Genomic DNA, 24,872 nt, shown 5'->3' with positions numbered 1-24,872 from the left:
CGAAAGCAATACCCTGAGACTTTTTCAACTTACTATGTATGCTGCAGAATACATCACACATAGAAAGAGGAAAAATAAAAAATATTCCTTTTCATTACGCCTCACCTGGGGAGGTATAGATTTCTGGCACATTCGTAGGTCTACCATTTCTAAAATATCGGAGAATGAGTGAAAATCCATGGGTGGATATTGCATGAAAACACCAATGCAACACCCATGGAAATGCCTCATTGGTGCAGAGTAATGAAACGCAGCAATGTGCACTGCGTTGCATCACTCGAGATTTATGAGGCTCCGCAGGGCCACCCAAGGTGGCATTGGGTCGCTTCACATAACTCAATATTCATTTGCGCTCATACATATGGCCCTTAGTATGTTGGAAAACCAGAGCATATCTAGAGGTAGACCATTTAAAAAACTAATAGGAGACAAGTGGGAAACGAGAAGGGGGTACAGTTTAAACCAAAGAGCAAAAAAAGAATAAGGTGCGCCGCATGACGTTTGATATGTGAAGGAGGCAACAAATGTTTCGTAAATTAATGCAGTGTTTATTAATATTTGTTTGAATTCTTAGGGGCATATTTACAAGGAGCTATCGTGGAATTAACTGCACTTTATAAAAGCTAAAGTCATGATCAATTTACCTCACCATTCACAAGATGGTGCTAACAGCCCACAGCACCACTTTTCCCGCAATAGCAGCCGCAAAAGACATCGCCACAGAGGACCCCCGCAACTATCGCTAATAAGATGCAGAGTAGGCATTTTTGTGACAAAAGCGGCAACAGCACTACACCTCGACATTCACAACTACCAGACAGATTGGCAATAAGAACACAAAACACACGCTAAGGAGCATTAGCAGCAGGTATTTTACACCTGCTGTGACCTGGTGTAAAGTTGGACCACAGCCTGCACCACAATAGGGAGCCCTGCCCAGGGCATCATCGGAGGGGCAACAGATGCCATGGAGCAACTGAAGATGCAGCACGGACACTCAAGAGGGCCACAACACGCACCTGCCACACGGCCCGCCTCCCCCAGACCACCACAGAGGCAGCGTAGACAATTACCGTGCCCCCCCAGGAGATGCACCTGCCTCACAGGCACAACATCTGACAATGTCACTGTCCACTACAGCCTGAAAGGGACAACCATCCTACGCATCGTGGCCATCATCACCTAACAGGCCTACGGCACCAACACAGCGGACAACCAACATCCCACCCTTCACCAAGCTGCTGGCTGTACACCACCTGTTGGCCCCTGACACACCCCAAACAACACCCACCAGAGTCGGCAGAGTCTCACAGCCAGCCACCTCCAAGGCCCCCACGCCTGTCCTGGACAATACCATCATCCTAGCACCCCAGTCCCCGGACGGCCAACACAATGCGCAGGAACCTTTGGAGACCAAGCAAGGACCATACGCAATAGCCAAAATCACGCACGTGTAGGGGGCAATCCACTGCACACATGTCACACATGTGCCCCCTGGTGACACAGTACACAATCAGTGGAACAGGAAGCACACGTCACACATCAATGTGCAGGCAACATCCAAACACTGTGAGACCTTCACCAATGTCGCCTCCAAATACAAAGCCAGTGTGGATGGTCCCTTCACCCTCCGACAGTCCAACAGCAACCAGCCATCCCAAGATGGCACAAAGTGAAATGCACAGCCCATTGGCAACTTCCCAATTAACACCCCACTCACCTCAAATCCACAACCATGCAATCCACAAGTCTGGCAATGCCCATGTCACAAAATCACAACCAACATGCACAACAACATGCCCACCTACCAGATAAGACAGAACAACTTACAATGGTAACCTGGGCAAGCCGTGAACATGAGCCATCAATGGCATGGCACAACCACACAATAGCCAAATGTGGAAGAGGTGGCAACCAGGCATATGTGAAGGATGCAGTCTAACCATGATTGGGAAAGTACACAATGCCAAGACTGGCAGCGAAGTACTGAACAAACCGCAGTATGCAGAACACACCCATATCCACAGCGACATACACCTCTGGTGAACGGAGTGTAGCGGACAGTGGATGCAACCATGTCATCCCAGCCAGTGGGGGTCCTTGCAGAAATGTTGCCTGTTACTCCCACCCGTAAGTGTGAGCTGAGTGTGATGGGCCGTGTACGCCAGGTCAGCGTTGGGGTGTGAATAAAAACCACATAGCCCTGGGCGTTATCCTCTTCCGGAAAGCCCAACGTCTCTGCCAGGGTGGTGCTTCCCACCCCATCACAAGGCTGATCCCTTCCTCATTAGCGGAGTTGCCTGAGAACCAGTGCGCCTGACATACCCCGGCCCGCTGGATCACAAACCCATCAGGCCCAACCCTACGCAGCCAGGCCACACTAATCAGCATCCAACACGGGCGTGTGTCATGGAGGTCCCACCATGAGCCAGTGTAAACTCCAAGCCTGAGACTCTCTTCAATCAGTTAAGCATAGTGCCATATGTGCTTCTTGTGACACATTCTGCCACAAACCCTGTCCAATGCCATCCGGCGAGCTGTGCTGCCACAAACCCTCTCCAACACCATCCTGCGAGCCGTGCTGCCACAAACCCTGTCCAATGCCATCCGGCGAACCGTGGATGAGGGGCCAGGAAAACCCTGCGGACCAGTAGGTCTCACATCCAGCGCCTAGTCGTAAATCACGATTTTCTGAGTCCACACCAGTGAACGCGCAGAGAGGAGTAAGAGGAAGATGCGGCTCAGTCCGGATGAAAGCCGTGTCACAGTAACTGAGGTGACCGAGCAAGTGGAGCCACTGAACCTGAACTACGCAGGCCGATGGGGCCACCAACCTATGCCGGCGACACTCGGTGAATGGCCCGTTCTGTCCGCTGCCTCTGGCCTACACTGCTCTCGGCCTAGGCTGTGCTCAAGTAGGCCACAGATTTGAAACAGAACTTCGAGTATGCAAAGGCTGATTACACACCATTGCACACAAGGAGAGGCCTACGAGGATGTCGCCTTGCAACTTGGCGGAGATAAAAGGATCATAGTTACAGAGGTGTTCGTACACTACCGACAACTGCCCTGGTATCACTAGCACTGTGCATTGCGAGCCAAAGACAAGTGGCTGTGGGCCACTGCTGACCGCTGCCTGCGGCTTACACTGCGGTTCAGTAGGTCACAGAGTCATGATTCAGCAATGGCAGAGTCCATATCAGTGTACCGGCATCATCGCAGTCTGCATCCCCACTCAGCCCCGGTGCCACTAAGTCTGTTCCGTGACAATCATGGAGACTCTCTGGTCGAACATCGGTGGCGTCTGAGCCTATGGACTAGAGAGCAGTTTTCACCCCCATATAGCTGATACGGAATTGGTGGTGGCAACGGGCTGTCGCATTCCACTCCTCCATTTGCTGCTTCCAGATAAAATTCAAACCTTTTGGCATCTTGCCATGGAGGACACCTTCCACTGTTCCCCGAAACACTCCGAAGCATACACCTCGGACAATGATGGTTACCCGCTCAGGTCACATGGCCCATCTGACTGCACCGCAAATCACCTTATCTGGGCATGGTGCCTGTGCCAGCCGGAGTGCATCCAGGGCCACTAACTCTGTGCTGGTCAAGTCCAGGACCCCTTCTCCAGAAACATAGGCTGGCCCCTGAGGTGTGAGCCTTGGGCTCATCAACGCCATGACTCTGTGGCCTTGCGCTCAAAGCAGCCTCTGGGCCCAAATGCATCTCACCAGGGCTCACATACCAAAGCAAGTCTAGACCGGCTCAGACGACGTATCACCGCAGGAGGCACATGCCACCACTGCAAGGACCACCTCCAAATGCCATCTGCCAGAGTTGAAGTGGTGGTCCTGACAGGCTTTGTGGTTGCTCAGGCCTGTCGTGGCTGCCATCATTGGCCTATTACCCCGCTCAGCACTCCAGATGTCAGTGACTCAGTGTAGTGCAGGTCATTGTCCGTAGCTGATTGTGTTTTGTGCTGTGGATTGGTTACACAGGCATGTCACCTCAATCAGTGTGGGGGGCCTGAGACGTTGATGGTGAAGATGATGCAGGTCTGACACACCCCACTGCATCTGCATCAGGAACATATTGTATGGACACAAGCCGAGACTTTTTCTGCACATGAGCGCACTCATCTCTAATGTCCACAGCCCAGTGCACTATGATTCATGGGCACTTCTATTTGCATGTTAGCTGTCCTCTGGACTTTATCCGGATCACCCCATGTTGCTCATCAGTTGACTTTGCATTGCATGTGTAGTCTGTTTGCGTTGCACTAGTGGCCAATGTCCAAGTGGTTGCCAACACCAGACATTCCATGCGGAATGGCTTATACTCACCCCACACACATACACTGTACATGTGGCCCTGCCAATAAGGGGGCCGGGTGCATGTGCCTGTAGCCTGTTCAACATGATCCTTACATGTGTTTCTGTGTTCTTGTAGTATGCATGTGGTCCCTGGGCCCTATGACTTTACATTGTGTGGTGTACCACGGATGCAGACATGTCACCGGAGGCGGTGGGTTGGGGCTTGGACATGTAACTTTGTCGTCACCCACTCCATTTGTGAGGGGAGTGGCCAGGGCCGTCGTACGCACAGCCAACATGGGTATGTGATTGCTAATTGCGCATCCCTAGGCGTGGTTCTGTGCTGTCCATGTGCATCTGCATGTGTCTCAATGGCAGCGTGGGTCTCCTTTGTGGGGTGTGGGTGGGCCCTGTAGGGTGATAGACCCCTACGTATGTGTCCTGGTGTGCATTCCATGGGTTCAGTCATTTCACACACCTGTTGGGCCACCTCCTTTTGGTGTGCTGACACATGCCATTGGGGTGCCATGCGTTGGTGGGTGAAGTGTTGTGAGCCAGCTGTGCCTGCGGGTGCTTCCTGCTGTGTGGTCTGTTGCAGGCTCAGTGTTCTCCTTTAGGTATCTTAGCTGGCCGGGTCCTGGTGGGGGGTTGCGTGGGATATCCATTGGGCTGTTGTAGGGCATTGGTGTCAATGGTGTGGTGGTCCTCTCCGGCATCACTGATGCATTGTGTTATGTGCTTTGCTGCGGGTGTTGTGTGCCCCTCTGCGATGTTTAGGGGAGTTGCGTGTTGCCTTTGTGTTGGCATATATGCTGGTGCATTGTGCTAGTTTGCATGCAGACTGTTTGGCGGTGTACATTGTGACTGTTTGGGGGGTGCTGGATTCCTCTGCTTGTGGATCAGTTGCTGGTAGTGTTCTGTCACCTCCGTGACGCTGGTCTTGTTTTCCTGCAGTCCGCGCCCCGTCTTCCTCTCCCTCTTCTCCTTGGCCTTCCCCGACCCAGTCATTCATTCCTGGTGGTGTGTGGGGTTCGAGTAGGCCTCTGCGCTGGGCCAGGGTGCCTCCATGTTGCTACGTGCTTTGGGTCATTTCTGGTGTCTTTTTTCTGTGGTTTTTATGGTGCATTATCTCGGCAGATGCGTGATTAGCGGCTTTGGCTGGTTTTCGCTACTTTTTCCCCCCGCTGTTGGCCTCATCGCATTTTTTTTGCGTTCGTGTACTGCATTTTGCGGCGTGGAGTTGATTTTCACGCGGACATTTGACGCGTTTTCTGGTGTCTATCGCAAGCCACCGACTTGTTGTTAATTCCACGTTGACACGGGGTTGCTTGTTTTCCCGCGATGGGCTGGGATGTTGAAAGTTGCGTTACGCTACTCTTGCGGTAGTTATCACACTTTTTTTTGTAAGCTGCAGGTGTACTTGCACAGTGCAGTGAACTAATAACTGCATGTAATTGGTGTCACCCTAGGTGACGGTGTCACCCGGTGCGGCCCGCACCCCCCGCAGCCCCCTAGTGACGCCACTGCTTGATCTGATATATTGGGTGAAGGATCACTATGGTGGAAACAGCGTATATAGCAACTATTACTTCACTGAGGGTCTGATTCACAAAGGACCTTCTCACTTGTGGCGGAGGCCCCGCTATCGAGGCGGAGTCTCCACACTTGGGCGGAATCTCCGCAATGAGAATTCTCATTGTGGAGATTCTGCCCGAGTGCGGAGACTACCCCATAACTGCAGGGCGTCCGCTATGCATGAAAAGGCCCTTTGTGAATCAGGCCCTGAGTCACACAGTCCACATTTTCACCAGTTGCCTTGACAATCTTTTCTGGCTTTGTATTTGCCTAAGAGGCTTGTCCTGCCTGCCCTCTTTGTAAAAATATTAATAATCAAAATGAGAAACTACACTACCTAGACAAATGCAAAATGCATGTGAAGCACTCAAATGTGTTCCCTAATTAACCAAAAAGATCTCACTAGTATCTTCATCTTCCAGAAGGTACCGCATTTTGAATTGTGAAGTAGGTGCTGGAATTAGAAATCTACAGCTAATGAATCCTACCACTTTTACGCTAGAGAGCTTGATAAAGCAGTGGGTTGTAATAGATGCTGCAGCTTCTTGTTTAGAAGTCTCAAAGGCAAGTAGAGAGGAGCAAAATAGGTGTGCCATTTATACTCACTTTTAATTGTTACACCAAAGAGCTGGAGCCTCACCCAAGTGCAGGAGCAAGGTGTAGTCTCACAGACAAGCAATGAGCTCTAGAACAGTTGTGGCTTGCACACTGAACCACTCCCGGGGAGGAACAGGCAAGGCCAGACTGGTTGTAGTGGGCACCGGGCATTTCCCAGGTGGGTCGCCAGGGTGGGGGCTGATTTTGGGCCCCTGGGGCCATTTTTGTTAATGGAGGTCGGCAACATCGGCCCCCTATAACAAAATCGTCCGAAACCGGCCCCAGAAAACAGCTCGGCTGCACCCTGCACCTCCCCCTAGAGGGGCTCAGCCGAGCGGTTTTAGTTCCCAGTCCAGCCCTGGGAAAATGACATGCACATGGCAGCATCATAACTGCCAAAAGAATCAAATAGCATTTCATAAACTATGGATCACCTCCTACAATTAGAGCATTAAATACCAGTTTCCATTTTCAGACATGTAATTCCAGGAAATATTTTATATACCTCTGTTTGAATGCTATAGTTCCCTGACCCATTTGCAGATGAAAGAGGTTTCATTGCATTTATGATTAAAGGCACATATGACAGATGATGTGAGCAGAGCTTCATTCAGTGGTTATGTCATTCATGTGGGCGGTATCAAAAAGAGCTGTGCTGGCTCAGCGCAGGGCTAAGCACCCATGTTTTGCTTTTGATGTGCCTAAAGGTAATTCACTCAGAATTTCTACAAATCAATGCATGAAATGTAGAAAGTACAAGATGGGAAAAGTGAGCGGTAATTGTTCCGCCTTTCATGCATTCATTCAGAGAAATTCCAAAGGAAATATATTAACTTTATATACCTCAAACACAAAAAAGGAATGAAGTTGTGCACTGAGCCAGCACAACTCCTCAATCATAAAAAAAAATTGCTCAGCTCTATGCGGAGCCAGTCCAGCTCTTCATGTATGTGTATATGAGTTCCTGCAGGGGCAGAAGCTCAGCTGGATTGTAAAGCACTGTTTCCATGACACACGGGCCAAATTTACCAATGCTGCACTTCATAGGATGAAATGGAGAGAGCGGAAATGCACCATATCCATTAAGATAAGGTGCACTTTCACTCTCTTTTAGAGCTGGCGCGTGAAACAGCCTTTACTATGCAGCCAGAACTACGCCGCACCATTACAACATGGGCAATAAAACATATGCATTGTTACCACACGTTCCATTACCACATGTTCCATTACCATGCAAGTCGTTACAACTACTTGCATTAGGGAACGTGTTGTTGCGCTTTAAATCCAACACCTTCCCTACTGTTGCACAGACTGGAGTTGGAATAGTAATTTATACTATTCCAAAGTCCAGCGCTTCCCTAAGGCAAGTCATTGGAACGACTTGAGTGGTAATGGAATGCGTGGTAACAACGTGTTCTTAGTATTGCCCTCGTTGTAATGGTATGCGTTGTAAAAGCATGCTTGATTGTGTCATTCATCCGCAGGCGCACATCAGGCATCCTAGCGCCAATGTAGGCACTCTTGCTCTATGGGTCAAGGGTGCCTGCATTATGGGCAGGATTGTTTATTCTATTAGCAATTTTCACCCCGAGTGGGCTGGGTATGCTCAGACGTGAGTCCCAGGCTCTCCACACCACTGGAGTCAAGCTATCCAGGCTGAATGAAGGCTGATAGCCAGAAACCGGTCCTTGGATGCTTGATTCCGGTCTGGGAAAGACATGGCTTGGTAGCTCGGACTGGACTGTTCCCATAAGGCGCAGGGTCAGAGCTGATTTGCATATAGCCAGTGTCTAACCCAGGGTGGTGTGGAGTGCAAAAAAATGATGGATTTAGGCCCAGATCCTTGTACTGGGGTGAATGTATGACATTGTTCTACATTCTGTCCATCAACTGTGTTTTTTGCAGGATTGTTTATGCACAGAACGGAATACCTTCCTGCTCTAAAACAACCCTTAGAGGAAGATTCCTCCTTCTATGTGTGTTGCACTGCACACCATGCACACAAAAAGGAAGTAGCAATGAGAAATTATGATATTTATTCTCACTACCCCAGACTCAGGTTGGCACTACATTTTGGTGCAAACCCAGGTTTACTGCCTTTAGCGAATCGTAGTTAGCATCAGTATCCAGAGAGGCTACATAGGAATGCCTATGCTCCAACCATGGACTGCCACCCCAACACAAAGGATTGCAAGGCAGTGGGCTTTGCTTGGCTTAGTAAATCCAGAAATACATTTTTGTGTCAGGGCTGACTTAAAAAAGTTACACAACCTTGATGCAAAATGTTAGGAATTTATGCTTGGGTTAGAAGCAAAGGTGTAACATAGGCCTCTCCTGTCCCTGCGGAGATGAGCCCCACATACTTCAGGGGGCCAAGCCCAAAGCCAATTTGTTTCTCTGTGAAAGTCTCAAGAGCCCTTCATCGCATTCTGCCTTAATGCTACCGGGGAAGGGGTATATAAAAGAGAATGTTTACGCTAAAAATGATATTGTCTGGTACATCTGTTTACTGAAAACATAATATTGCCCGTTCTCTTCTCACTTTACATACTACAGAAGTATTGCATCTGTAACTCCACATGAAGAACAGCTAAAAGCAGGGCTGCACACCACTGACAGGAACCCCGAATATCCCAAAAGCAGCATGCACGCAGTCCAGCTCTAAGCACCCAGCTGCATCCCAAATGCAGCTCTGAGTTACTTGTGCGGGGTCATGCAGTTTATGTCCTTCTTCTTTTTCCCGGGGTTGAAATGCTACGAGCAGGGCGACCGTCTCCTCTGACAGATCAAGACATTGGAAACGGTGCTAATTATGTTGGTTGTGATTCGCGACACACGTCCTGAAAGTAACCACGGGCCGTTAAGTACTGCGTGATCTACAACTTGTTTCCCAGATGGCAACCGGCACTCAAGTCTTGTTAACTCTTATAATTATCTGTGTTTTAATGGATTTTTTTGTTACTCCCGTTGCTTAAGGCCGAAGGTTGAATTGAAATAGTGTCAAAATGAAGAGAAAATGTACTAGCTGCCAGCGGTTTGGGACCGTTCATGGTCTGCACAGAGGGCTGTACGTTTCTGATGCATTAAACCTTTTAACTCAATTAAACTGGGAGTAGAGTTATGCCAAGACTTTAGGGATCTGTCATGCTATAAATAATGCATCTGCTGCTGGCAACTGTTTTTGGAGCATACGGCAGTGCAGCTTTATTGCGTCTCTTGGTTGGACCTGAACCATGCCTCACAAAGGATAGACAGAAGTCACAGAGTTTCTCTCCGGGGGATTCTATGGAGTTACATAAAAACTCTAAGAAATTCCATGGAATTCTGCAAACAGGCAGAAATAGGCATGTCACACTGATATTTAGCGCCGAGGCCTTGTTCCGTGCTGAAAATTCAGCGTGAACAGCACCACGCAGCGCGCCAGAAGTTGCTGCTTCTCGAGTTGATTTTTCTGCTGTTTGAGTGGATTTTTTACTCGAGCTGCATTTTTCTGACCACGAACGGTTGCGACCGTCTGTGACCACCCACATTAGGGAAATCTCAGCAAGTGCCCTCTTAGCAACTGAAAATCATGATAGGGATGCCAAATCTCAATTGCCAGCTTACTGTCGGTGAGCCAGGCACAAAAAACAACTCCACTACACCACGACGGTTGATGGAATTGGCCATAATTCCACATTACATGCACAATGCTGAGTGGCCAAAAATTGGAATTTGACACCCACCCCTATTTCTCACACTACGTGCAGACAAACATTATGGAGCAGGTGTTGATAGCAATTACTACCTGTAGGTTGCTCTTTCAAAACATGAGAGATGCTTTGCAACCATGTTGCTGGAATATGAATTTATCTTGAAAATATAAAGTCAAGTGGCATTTGGCAAACAGGAACAGTTAGTTTAATTAAATGCTTCCGCAGACAAAGAACCACAGAAATAGGTTTGAGGACAGTCTCAACATACATTAGTTCTAAGTGCCATTATATACAGGCTGTAGCACATCGTAAAACGATTTAGATCCTATTTTAGGGAAAGGAATGCAGGCCTAGCCATGGGTGTTAGAAATGGGGGTCTCTAGTTGTAGGTACCTTTGTACAAATAGGAACCTTTGCTTATAGTCAGGGTAAGGGAGATACACACTCCAGTGGAGAAGTGTGGCTCACTGGTTAGAGGAGGCAGACCTGGAAGCAGAGGTCAGCCCAGGACCAGGGTTCAATTCCCGGCTCGGTGGGGTTTTGAGTCCTAAAATGTCCATGGACTCGACAATTCTCGCTCCGGTGCCTAATCGATTCATGGGTTCACACTCTGCGACTCTGGGCAATAGATTGCTTAATCTCCACAACGGCCCCTCGTGGCGGGATGCCTGGCTTTCACCTTGCGGATACCCTGCCGGGGTATCTCACAGGGGAATACCAGGACGGGTTCCCTAAGCAAGCGCTTAGAAACCAGTGGTGATTTGCGCTATACAAATCCATGTACATTTGCATTTACAAATGCAGATCAGGCCTATTCAGCCTAGCGCTGACTCATCCAGACTCTCTGGAGCCACTGCACATCCCCATCCCCATTGTCACTCCAAAGCCAGATAGTCAATACACATCCTAGCAGAAGCACATAGGATGGCTAAGCAAGAAAATACCTACTTTCTAAAAGTGGTATTTTCAAACACAGAATGTAAAAATCACATTTCCTAAAAGATGCATCTTCATATTCTGAGTTCAGGCATACTAAACCTTAGTTTTCTATCTGGTCCCAATGGTAATTTATATGTATAAGTTGTTATAAATTAACTCCCATGCTTTCCTATGGAGACAGATAGCCTTACATTAGTAAACAATGAAATTGGCAGTATTTGACTATCAGGACATGCTACACACATCAGGGCATGTCCTACCTTTCACATACACTGCACCCTGCCCACACGGGTACTCAGGGCCTACCTTAGGGGTGACTTACATGTAAGAAAATGGAAGGTTAGGGCCTGGCAAGCAGGCCCGGACTGGCCATAGCAGGCACCGGGCAATCCCCCGGTGTGCCTCACGGGTGGGGGCCAGTTTTGGGCCCCTGGGGACCGTTTTTGTTACAGGCCCGTGTATCAAAATCGTCCCTGTATCAAAATCGGCCGAAAACCGGCCCAGGCAAAGTGCTCAGCCGCCCCCCACCCCGAGTGAGGAGGGGGGGGGCTGGCCAAGCACTTTGCCAGGGCCGGTTGTGGTTCCCAGTCTGGCCCTGCTGGCAAGTGGGTTCACTTGCCATGTTGACATGGCAGTATACAACTGCGCACAGACACTGCGGTGGCAGGTCTGAGTTACCGTTTCAGGACTACTCGTGTGGGTGGCACAATCAGTGCTGCAGGCCCACTAGTAGTATGTGATTTACTAGCCCTGGCACACTCAGTGCACTCTACTAGGGACTGGCCAGTAAATCATATATGCCAATCAGGGAGAGAACCAATCACAAAAAAAATTTACATAGGGAGCACTTGCACTTTGGTACTGATCAGTAGTGGCAAAGTTCCCCAAGCATCCAAGGGCCAGATGTAGGAGCCAAAATATTTAAGAATTGGCATGTAGGGGCCCTATTTTACCGATCCGGTAAATTTACCGAATCGGTAAAATACCGAATCGGTATTTTTACCGATTCGGTAACTGCAAGATGTAGGTGGGACTCTTCTGAGTCCCACAGGCCTTACAGATTCGGTATTTTACCACCCAATCCAATTGGGTGGTAAAATACCGAATCCAGGTGTGCATGCACATGTGTGCATGCACACCTATGCCATGTGACAGACAGACATGCCCTTAGGGCATGTCTGTGTGCCACATGACACACATGCCTGTTTTCGGGGTTCTAGAGGGTGTCAAAGTGACACCCCCTCTGCACCCTTGCAAAAATCGGTATTTACCGAATTGGTAAATACCGATTCGGTATTACCCATTGATTCCTATGGGCTTCAAGGCCCATAGGAATTAATGGGCAATACCGAATTGGTATTTACCGATTCGGTAAATACCGATTTTTACAGATTCGGTAATTCAATTACCGAATCTTCCTAAATCTCCCTCCTTCATATTTACCGATTCATAAATACCGAATCGGTAAAATTCGGTATTTATGAATCGGTAAATACGCTTTTCCTACATCTGGCCCTAAGACAGCAAAAACTAAATCCATCACAGCATCAAAAATACAGGAGGTAGAAGCAAAAGGTCAGTGGAAACCACGCCGAAGATGCTAAGTCTAACAATGGGGTTGTAAATCAGGCCACCTGATAATGAGTGCAGGTGGGTTTTGAAATTGCATGGACACAATGAAGGGCATGAGTGTCCAGATGTCCGCTATGGGGAGCGTATGATTGCTGCATGTACTATGTGTGCTCTGGCTGAGTGTTCTTAACTTCAAGTGGCATTTAACTTTATGGTGTTTTGGGAACCCAAGCACCCCACACTGGCCATATGTGTTTATTGGGGCCAATCTCCTGAAACCGTTGTGGTGTTGCTACTTATCTGTGGGACAAATCTGGGTTTTTCCTATTCATGTGTTTGTTTGAGTGGCTGGTTACATGCCACCCCACCTGTGATTTATCAATCAGTAGCCTAAAGCTTAGGTTGCAGACCATCCCTGACCACATATTTCTTACTCAGGGTTGATGGAGAGGTCATCTCTGGAGATTTTGACAACAGTGACCTTTGAATTTTTCTTTTTCGAATATATATGTATCGTTGCATAAACTGATATAAATATTAACAACCACTTTGTTCCTATGGGAAACCTTTACAACCCCTTCAAACATATGTTCTTTTCCCAAGGTAGGTGTTTTTTTTGTGGCTCTTTCTTAGGTCGAGCATAACGGCAGTGTGCATGTGCTGCTCACTCTGCAATACTGCTGTAGTAGAGTATGGGAGAGAAGCCACACCCACTCTCCTCCCATATTTTTCATTGACTTGTGTCATTGTCTTTCATAAATGCTGCCTTCAGATCCGTTAATACCACCACCACCAATAGCACCACCATCAGTACCAACAACACCAATACCAATACCAACACCACCACCAATACCACCACCAATACCACCACCACTACCACCGCCACTACCCCATCACCAATACCACCACCAATACCACCAACACCCAATAGCACCACAATACCACCAATACCACCACCACCAATACCACCACCACAACCACCAATACCACCACCACCAATACCACCAATACCACCACCACCACCACCACCAATAACCACCCACCAATACCACCACCAAAACCACCACAACCAATTCCACCACCAACAATACCACCACCACCATTACCAATACCAACAAACAATACCACCTCCACCACCAATACCACTACCATCACCAATACCACCACTACCAGCACCACTACCACCAACAATACCACCACCACTACCAATACCACCAATACCAAAACCACCAATACCATCACCATGACAAATGCCACCACAAACATCACCACCAATTACCCCACCACCACCACCAATCCAATACACCACTACCAAACCACACCACTACCAACACCACCTCCAATACAAGCAATAACATCACAGCCAATACCACCAGCATCAATACAACTACCACCAAAACCACCACCAATACCACCACCACCAATACCAACACCATCAATACCACTACCACCAATACCACCACCAATAGCACCACCATCAATATCAATACCATGACCAATACTACCAATACCACCACAAATGTCACCACCACTACCAATACTACCAACACCACTGTCACCACCACCACTGTCACCACCAATACCACCACCACCAATACCACTACCACCAATACCACCACCACCTCCAATACCACCACCACCAATACCACTGCCACCACCAATACCTCCACCACCACCACTACCAATACCCCCACCACTAATACCACAACCACCAGTACCAATACCAATACCACCACAAATACCAACAGCACCACCACCACCACCAATACCAATACCACAACCAATACCACCACCACCACTACCACCTATACTACCACCACCACCAATACCCCACCACCAATACCACCATCACCATCAAAACCACCAATACAACGACCACCAATACCACCACTACCAATACCACCACCACCAATAACAGTACCACTACCACCAATACTAGTACCTCCACCAATACTACCACCACCAATACCAGTACCACCACCAATACCAGTACCACCGCCACCAATGCCAATACTGCCACCACCAATACCACCACCTACACCAATACCCCCACCACCTGTACAACCAATGCCACCACCACCAATACCACCATCACCACCAATACCTTCACCACCAATACCAATACCACCACCACCAATATCAATAACACCACCTCTGAGTCTCTCACTGTACGAGGCTGGAGCTGCAGCTGAGACCATCCCTCCCTCCTTCCATACCTGCCATAAAGCACAGCACCAGGAGGTGAAGCCAGGGCCCTACTACAACTGCACTGTTTTTTATTAGGCCAAAGATAGCAATGACATTACGCAATGCCACACTACACTCTCAAATCATGAAGAGGGCAGGAACTAGCCCACCCTCCCACTCTTCCTCCTGAGCTGCAACAGTGTAATCACAGAGCGATTTATAGCTCAGATCATATGTAACTCTCACTACACACTTTGTGTCTGTGTAAATAGATAAAAAAAGAAGAAGGCGCCTCAAGCATGATGTTCTCAAGCGGAGGGGGCTTGAAGACACTTTGACGATGAGCACTTTAAACATTGGATATCTTGAAATCTGAGGGCTGGTTTTTAATCGCCCCATGTTTCACACGTGTGTTGAAACTCAGGAATTGCATATGTTAATGCCACGGTTTTTAAAAATGGCGAACACAGAATGCTGATGTACTTCAAAAAGAGTGGCTATTGGTGGTGGCTCTTCGCTGGTTTTCGCTGCCGAATTGCTGTCAGCTATTACAGTTTACCAGAGGGCTTAATCCCCAGATCATGTGTAATTTAACCCTACTTTTATGTAAATAATATTAATAAACTTACTAAATGTGTTTCTGTATCACAAAAATGATGTAGTTTTCACAATATTTAACATTACCAGTGAAGCAGGACTCGGATGGTTATACGAAGATCAGATAGCTCTTCGTGTGGCAGAACTAATGAATGTATTTTGCAGTAGAAAAAAGTGTTATGTGGGTTGAGGACTGGCTTGTTTATAGGAAAAGATGATGATCAATCTTGGGATCTTGAGAAGTATTTTATTTATTTATTTTTGTGTTTTATAGAGCGCGAACTTGACCCGTTAGGGTATCAGAGTGCTTTACAGAGTTGCAGAGTTCTACAAAAGGCATGAATCAATAATTGTATCCCATCAATAGCGAAGGGGCGGGGTGCCGGGTACATAAGGGATGGAGGGATAACATGGACAGTTTATATTACATTTACTCAAGACAAGGTCCCAGGTTACATGGTGGGGTGAGTAGGTCATCAGAAGGAGGCAAAAGTAGGCCAAGTTTAAGCGAGGAATTTACCCATAAGGAAGGATTTGCCTCCTTGTTGAAGCGTGCAAGAGAGGGGATTCTTCTGATGGCGGGTGGGAGAGATTCCATATTCTTGGTGCGGCCCCAGCAAAAGCCCGATTGTAAGGTTTTTTTTTTTAAAGCGTGCCGGCTGGAGTAGGAGGTCACTGGCAGACCGTGAGTTTCTGCTTCCTCCGGATACCACAAGTTTCTGTATGAGATATGCAGGGGTGTTTGAGTATAAAACCTTCTGTGTGATGCATGCCAGCTTAAGCTGTATTCTGGCCTCGAGAGGAAGCCAGTTCAGCGCTTTCAGGTGTGGAGAAATGTGGTAGAATTTCCTTGTGCCGGTGAGTAGTCTAGCGGCCGCGTTGAGGAAGGCTTTTAAGGGTGCCAGGGAGACCTTGGGTAAACATGAGAGGGTAGAACAGCCATATTCCAGCCTAGAGATGACTAGTACTTGGACTGCCATTTTTAGGTCGGGAGCGTCAAGGAAGGGTTTCAGTTTAAGGCAATTTAAGGCTGTGATGGCCTTAATCCATCTCTGAATCCCAGGGTCAGTTTTAGGAGAGGAAATTAGAAGAAATTCAGTTTTCTTTGCGTTGATTTTGAGTTGATTGGAGGCTAGTCATTGGACAGTCAGCTTCAGGGTCTCATTCAGGGAGAGAATCTCCTTGAGGAATGAGATTTTGATATAGATCTGAGTGTCGTCAGCGTACATATGGTAGGAGATATTTGAAGTGCGTAGGACTTCGGCAAGCGGTTCTAAGTAAAGGTTAAAGAGGGTGGGTGACAGCGTTGATCCTTGAGGGACTCCAACCATGACCGGAGAGTGAGCCGTTAATTACGAATCTACGAGAACGGTTTTGGAGGAAGGATCATTCTGAACCATTCTAGGACAGAGCCCTCCAATCCCATCCTTAGTTGGAGGCGCTCAAGTAACTTTCCATGGTTGTACGTGTCGAAGGCCGAGGATAGATCTAGGAGGATTAGGAGACAAGTTTTGCCTTGGTCAAGGGCTTGGAGGGCATCATCAACAATGTGGAGCATGGTTGTTTCAGTTCTGTGTCCCGGTCTGAATCCGGATTAAAAGTCATCAAGAAGGTGGAAGTTGTTGATGTGTTGAGTTAGCTGCAGTTGCACACACTTCTCCAACACCTTAGCTAAGAGAGGGATGTTGGAAATTGGTCTGAAGTTGTCGGGGGAGGCTTGATCCAGCAAAGTTTTTTTCAATATGGGGAGGACTGGGCCGGCTTTCAGAGAGTCAAGAATCGATCCCTGCCGGAGAGAGGCGTTGATTATTTTAGTCCAGCTAGGAATAATGAACTGGGCGGCGGCAGCTAGGCAGTTGAGGGGAGCGAGTTGTTGAAGTGGTTGTTCGGGTTTAAGGTAGAGAGGATTTTGGAGACAGAGTCTTCATCGTAGAGTGTGAAGTCGCTCCGGTGTGCATAATTCTTAGGTGAAGCCTGTTGGGGTGGAAGGAGGAGGTAGGTCAGGGGGATAGAGAGTATGAGGGGGTACTGAGTTTGTTACCTAAGGCTTTGATTTTGCCCGCAAAAAATGAGGAGAATTCCTCTGATGATATTAGGGCCTTGGGAGTTTATTTCAATGTTTTGGCCAGTTTGTTGGATTGGTGTTTGACCAGTTCGAAGAGTTTGTGGGATCTGTTTTGGGTGTTGCCCAGTTCTGATCTGAAGAATTCTTTTTTTGAGTTGAGGATGTTCCTATTGTATGTATGTCTGGACTGGCGGAGAAGTTTTAGGTGAGCGGCAGAGGGGTGCTGTCTCCAGATTCTTTCGGATTTCTGGAGAGATCTTCTCTCATTGTTGAGGGATCCAGTGAACCAGGGGTTTCTATCTTAGACTTGGGTTCTTATTAGTTTTAGAGGGGCTCGGTCATCCAGAATGTTTGATGTAGTCCCAGAGTAGTGGTTGTTAGGGTCATTGACTGTTGTGAGATGCGAGGGGGGTGGTAGGTCAGATTTGCACCGAGCCTCCAGTTCTTTGTGGTCCATGTTCTTGGTGTCTCTGACCCAGCGTTTAGGAATCACAGGCTGCGGTGCTCTTGTCTTGTGGGTGCCAGGTAGTAGGAAGGCAATTGTGTGGTGGTCAGACCATTCACAGGGGTCTATGGAGATGAGCTTAACTGTCGATTTCTTGGAGATGATCCAGTCAAGGGTGGCCCATTTTGAGTGAGTTGGGAGTGAGCAAGATTGGGTCAGGGCTATATCGGCCAGGAGGTCTTTAATGGTGTTGACAAGAGGATCCTTGGGATCGTTCCAGTGCAAGTTGAAATCGCCAAGGAAAATGTCTTTAGCATGGGGGAACTCTTTGCTGTGAGAATTTCCATGAGGTGGTAAGTGATGGAGTCATTCATGCCTGGGGGGTGGTAAGAGATGTGCAGGTTGCATAGTTGGGTGGAGTTACTGCAAATGGAGAGGGCGAGGTATTCGCAGGAGTCGGTGGAGTCAGCCAGAAGTTCCGTGACAAGAAGGTTAGAGCAGTAGATGCAGGTGATGCTGCCTCCTTTCTTGCTATGTTGCCTGTCGAGCCTTGCAATGTTATAGTTGGCAAGGACTAAGAGGTCTAGTCATGGGGATGAGGAGTCGTTTAGCCATGATGCTGTTAGAATTGCCAAGTTGAGATTTTTGTTCAGGATGAGAGCAGCAATATCGGCGGCGTGCTTTACTGCCGATCGGCAGTTAATTAAGAGACCAGTCAGAGGTGGGTTGGAGGGAGTGTCGGGAGTCGGGGGGACAGTTGTACAGGTGCTAGATTGCTTTTAATCACCCTTCTGTTATGGAGAGTAGCTGATCTGCAGGGGTTGATAGCGACCGTGCAGATGGGATGTTTGGCATGTGGTTCTGAAAATTCTGGACTCCTGTACTAAACTTTGCCGTAGCATGACGATTTTTATATCAAAAGACCGAGAATGGCTAGTACACTATGTACAAGTATTTTCGTCATATTCGAGTGACGATTTCACCTCGAAATTGTCATTTTCGTCCTGAACCCTTGGCTTCCATTTTCTGTACGGCAGCCATTTTGTGAGTTGCCCTCACATAGGCTTATAACTACAGCCAAATTCGATATCAAAGGACACGTACACCTTAATTGACTTCTCTGTGACCTGGGCAAGCTGGAACCATTGCCCCAGGCCAAACCTGTTTGGTCAGTTCCTCTCCCAGTGGCCGAACGAGATAGCATCAAGGCACAACATGCCATAAACCCTTTTCATCGCACACACCCCCTGCCTAATCTTGCTCACACCTGCCCCTGCTCTTTTCTCTCCCACTTGCTTTATTATGAGGAGGTGCCCGTTTTTATTGGGGGTCCACCAATATCTGATGGGAATGTTGGGCCATGCCGGATAATTTATTGTGGGCTGAACGAACTGTGATGGGGGCTTGTCATCATGACTCTGCTTTTCCTTTGTAGTGAAAACATGTGAATGGTATACTAAAATGTAAAGAATGTTTTCCTAAAGCACAATATTTCGTATAAAAGGAGAAGCCTGGCTTTGTAAGATTGAGCAGTCTCCTGAGAATATACACACCGTGTTGTTGTACTTCTAGGACGCCTGTTACTTGGTTGCAGCCAATAAAATCGATCCTTGACTTCACCTAGAAGACTCTGAGTTTCTGTGGTCTAAATCAGGAAAGTACTCGAGGTCTTTGGGTGTGTACCCTGACACCACTGGGTTACCGGTTCGGTACCCAGTACCTCAGTTGGCGCCCAACGTGGGGCGATACCAGCGGTACCGGTCCAGCCAGAGGTTCGTGAGGAGCTTCATGTGAAAATTCTGGAGGAAAGCCAACCACTTCATCGACCCCTGCATGTCGACGTGGTCCGAAAGTCTTTGCTGCGAGGTTCCCCGCTTCCCGACGGCTACAAAGGACTGCTGCCCTGGCTATCGCCCTGATTTGGACCCTTGAAGTTTGGTAGAGCGAAACGATAAGACGAGTCTTCTGGTGACGTCATCGATATCTCAGTTAAGTATAAGTGGAGCGTCTCCCAGTCCTTAGTTGGTTCTTAGTTTTGGGTATCCCTTCGGGATCTTTGATTTGGAACTTGCAAGTACCAAAGCTGAAGGACTCGTGTATTCACGAGAATATCGTAATCGATAATCCTTTGAAGTTTGAAGCTAGAATAGCGAGCAAAGATGCCTGGTCTTAGCAGACTTGGAAATTTGTTTTGTCTTGGTTGTAGTAATAGCGACTCCCGATTGGAGGACTCGTGTCCGGTTCCTCCGATTGGAACTCCAACCTATGAATTGTATGTGAAACATGGAGTAGGCCCCATCACATATAATGAAGTGTGGATCAAATACACCAGAAAAGATGGTGTTTTAAAATGGCCCCAATATGGTAGCTTTGACACGGAAATCTTAGATAACCTTGAAGTTAAACTTTTTAAGAAGAAAGCCCGGCCGGCAATGTTTGACTCTTTCCACCTATGGCGTAAGGAAGCCAAACAGAAAGAAATTAAATTAGCGAAGAAAAATAAGAGAGAAAGGGGTATTTCGATAATGCAAGCTGCTATGCAGTTTAAAGACAATGAAGAAGAACAGATGAGTGAGCAGTTGCACAGGCAACGTAAAATGGTGATTGATAAATGCTATCCAGTTTTGCTGCCTCTTCAGCAAGATGCAGCAAAAGACCTTGAAAAAGATCCCCTAATGTCGCATTTGTTAAGTTCACCACCCCCCCTATGCGCAAAATGCTACGGCACCTCCGCAACCTTTAGCTGCGCAACCCGTGGTTGCATTGCCTCCTGTTCCTCCACAGCACCCACCAGCTACTCTTCAGCTGGCTCCTGCTCCTCCGGTGCAGCCTCCTCAAGGGCCACCGGCTTTTACATCTGCTCTTCCTATACTTCCTACAACTTTGACTACTATATCGACTCCCACTCCTGGTATTCCTTCTGACACTGCCTCTGCATCTGCCTTGTCTCACCCTGCTTTTCCGCTTGTCTTTTCATCGACTTCTCCTTCTGTTCGTCAGAGAGTGGCTAGTACTGTCGCTAGTTTTTTGCATCCTCTCTTTGGTGCAACAAGTGTAACTCCTGACACAGAGCGCAAGCAGTTGCGTAGTCAACTGCCTGATTCTAGGTAGAAGGAAACATTGAATTGTTTGGCACATAAATGGGTTGCTGACCCGGAAAAATATGATTTAGAATGTGTTATGGATGTCTTCAACCAGTGGGAAACATCGAAGCAGAGATACGTTTTTGAGAAAATGTGTGTTTTTCTATGTGAAGATTTAGAGGAAAATGATTTGGACTCTAATCCGCCCGAGTTAAGCCATGTACGGTTCGAGTTTTCAAAAGGCGCAGTTGTGGGTTCAGATGTTAAGAAGGCAGTTGCGACGTTGTTGTCGCTTAGGACTGAAGGTGTTTCTAAGTCGTTGTTTGAGTCTGATTCCTCTGTTAAGAAGAAGGGGAGACAGTACCCAATGAGAGAAGTTCCTCCGGTATGGAAGGAAGAAGTAGCAGCTGGTCATAATAATATTCCCCCAGCTATACCAGCACATTTTCAGCGTGTGTGGGTACATGTTCCATGGAAGCGAGCTGAAGTTTTGGCCCTTAAACAGACATTGCCTGATCCCCGTAAAAATCCTGCAGGGTATTACAAGGAGTTGTCACAGACTGCTGGGTCATGTATGATGAATTTAGCGGATATAGACATGTTGTTTGGGAATGTTGTTCCACAGCCTTTATGGGGAAAGATTCGTCATGCAGACCATGATCAGGAGTTAGGTGACTCATGGGCTAATATTGCTGCTGCAGATGACCGACAAGTTGGTGGTGCTAAACCTGAGCCTTTAGTAGCAGAACTTCCTGGTAAGATCATTGATTACATGAAGACTTTAATGCCTGCCATGCGAGTAAATTGGGATAAATTGTCTGCGTGTAAGCAGAAGAAAGATGAAACGGTGTCAGATTTCTTCACCAGGTTTGAAGAAACGTTTGTCGACCACAGTGGTCAAGATATGAGTACAGAAGGTGGTCAACGGTTATTCGTCGATAAGTTCGTGCACAATTTACTTCCCGAGTTGTGTAAAAAGTTGAAAGATTCAGAGAGTTCTTGGGCAGTTTCCTCTTCAGCACAAATATTGGCTACTGCACAATATTATGAAAATAGGGACAAAGATGAGAAAGATAGAGCAGAAAAGAGAACTAAAGAGTTGAAAACAAAGGTTCTGTTACAGCAAGCGTATCTGCCACGTGGTGGTGGTGGCCAGAATAATGGTGGTCAGAGTAACTATCAGAATAATTATCAGCAGCCTCAACAGTATCAGAGGAACTCACAAAGAGTCGAGTATACTCAACCACGTGTCCCTGTAGGTCCCAATCAGTGCTCATATTGTAAGGAAGAGGGTCATTTCAAGTATAGTTGCCCTATCTTGTTACAGCGCACAAATGGTGTTTCTGGCTCAAGAGGTCGAGGTGTTCAGCAAGCGCCTAGAGGTAGAGGACGTGGAAACATCCCTCAGAACGCACGTTCCCTTCCACCTCAGAATTCAATGAATAGGTTCGATCAGCAGAATAACGCGTCTGGTAGGACGGCTCAGTACTATGCTGATGATTACTATGCAGAAGATGAACATTTGGAAGGTAATGATTGCTAGGACAGCCATAGACAAAGAGAGGGAGTTGTTTCAGTTCCAGTAGATCAGAGTGGACCATACGTCGAGGTGATTACATCAGGTGTGTCAGAACCTTTTCTGTTGGATACTGGTGCAACAAAGAGTTCTATTATGCACTCCAAACTCCCTGGCGCACCTTTGTCTGGCGAAATGAATGTTTCAGTAGGTTTTTCTGGCGCCCCGGTTAGAAATCCGATTTCTAGTCCTATGTCTCTTTCTGTTGGTCCTTGTGAATTCGAAGCACCCCTTATTCTGACAACAGGTTGTGGTGAAAACTTGTTGGGATTGGATCTGTTAAAAAGATTGTATGCGACTTTGTACTGTTCTCCTTCAGGAGTACAACTTACACTAGGTAAGAAAGTGATCTCTCCAATGTATTTGTCGAAGGACAAACTCCAGACAGAATTGTCGTTTCTTCCGAATATTCTTTGGGCTACTGGTCCAAATGATGTGGGTCTCTTGGAAATACCACCATATGTTGTGACATTGAAAGCCAATGTTAGAATGCCACGAATTCCCCAATACAAAATCTCTAGTGAAGGTGAAAAGGCGTTGTTAGCGATCATTTACGATCTGATTGAAAAAGATGTAATTGAAGAGACAAGAGGCAACGTTTGCAATAGTCCTGTTCTGCCTGTTTTGAAACAAACTGATCCCTCTCAGCCACCTGTGTACAGATTTGTGATTGATCTTAGAGAGGTGAATAAAATAGTTGTGCCACAATTTCCAGTTGTTCCCGACATTACTGCCCTATTGACTATGATTCCAGCTTCTGCCACTTGGTTTTCGGTGATTGACTTGAAGAATGCTTTCTTCAGCATCCCGATTGCCGAGGAGAGTAGGGATATTTTTGGCTTCAGTTTAGGAGGTCGAAGCTTCCGCTTTAAACGCGCTCCCCAGGGCTACTGTGAAAGTCCATCAATATATAGTCAAGCTTTAAAAACACAGCTTGATACGATTGTTTTACCTGATGGCGCTACCCTCATTCAGTATGTAGATGATTTGCTTGTGGCTGCAGATACTGAGGAAATCTGTAAAGAAGCCATGTTGTCTTTGTTGCGTCATTTGTGTGATTTGCATCACAAAGTGTCTCTCTCAAAATTGCAATATTGTCGACAAGAAGTGACCTACTTAGGTCATCTCTTATCGAAGGAGGGAAGGAAACTGACCCCAGAAAGAATTCACGCAATAGCAAAATTGAGTGTGCCAAGAACACAGAGAGAAGTGCGTGCTTTCTTGGGTATTACATCGTACTGTAGACAGTGGATACCAAATTTTTCCTTGCTGGCCAAACCTTTGGTGGCATTTACATGTAAAGATACACCCAATCCCGTTCCCTGGTCTGAAGAGTGTCAGAAAAGTTTTTCTGAATTGCGCACAGCATTATGTTCGGCTCCTGTGTTGGGTACCCCCAACTACAGTAAGCCCTTTACATTGTATGTCCATGAGAAAGAAGGTTGTGCATTATCAGTGTTGACACAGTTGTTTGGAGATAAGCAGCGTCCATGTGCATATTTTTTGTCGACTTTGGATCCGGTAGCTAAAGCATTGCCGAGTTGTTTAAGAGCAACAGCGGCAGCAGCTGTTTCTATTCGACAGTCTGCTGGTCTAGTGATGAATAACACGTTAATTGTAATTGTTCCACATGCAGTGGACACGTTGTTAAACAGAACCAAGACACAGCACTTAACTAGTGCTCGATTGTCAGGTTACGAGTTGACATTGTTAGCGAGTCATGTGCACATAAAAAGATGCAACACTCTCAACCCAGCTACGTTGTTGCCGATTGTAGAGAAATTAGATGCTTCAGAACAGCATGATTGTTTTCTTAGAACAGAAGAAACGAAAGGGAGAATAGATCTTAGGGACACTCCTCTTGTAAAGTGTGATGGTATCTTATGGGTGGATGGTTCATGCTTCAAGCTTCCGAATGGTGACACGACTGCAGCATATGCTGTCACGACTTTGCAAACGATTGTTGAAACTGCACGTATTCCACACAATTCAGCTCAAGCAGCAGAGTTGATTGCACTTACACGAGCATGTGTGTTGTCAAAAGGAATAGAAGTGAACATCTACACCGACAGTCAGTATGCGTTTGGTGTGGCTCACAGTTTTGGACGATTGTGGAAAGAACGTGGATTCCTGACTTCGCATGGAGCTAAGATACAGCATGGTCAGTTGGTGAATGAGCTTCTTGAATCACTGACCTTGCCTTTGCAAGTTGCGATTGTGAAATGTAG

The sequence above is a fragment of the Lissotriton helveticus genome, chromosome 9, assembly GCF_964261635.1.
Source record: "Lissotriton helveticus chromosome 9, aLisHel1.1, whole genome shotgun sequence".
Taxonomy (NCBI): Eukaryota; Metazoa; Chordata; class Amphibia; order Caudata; family Salamandridae; genus Lissotriton; species Lissotriton helveticus.
This window is presented reverse-complemented; position numbering follows the sequence as displayed.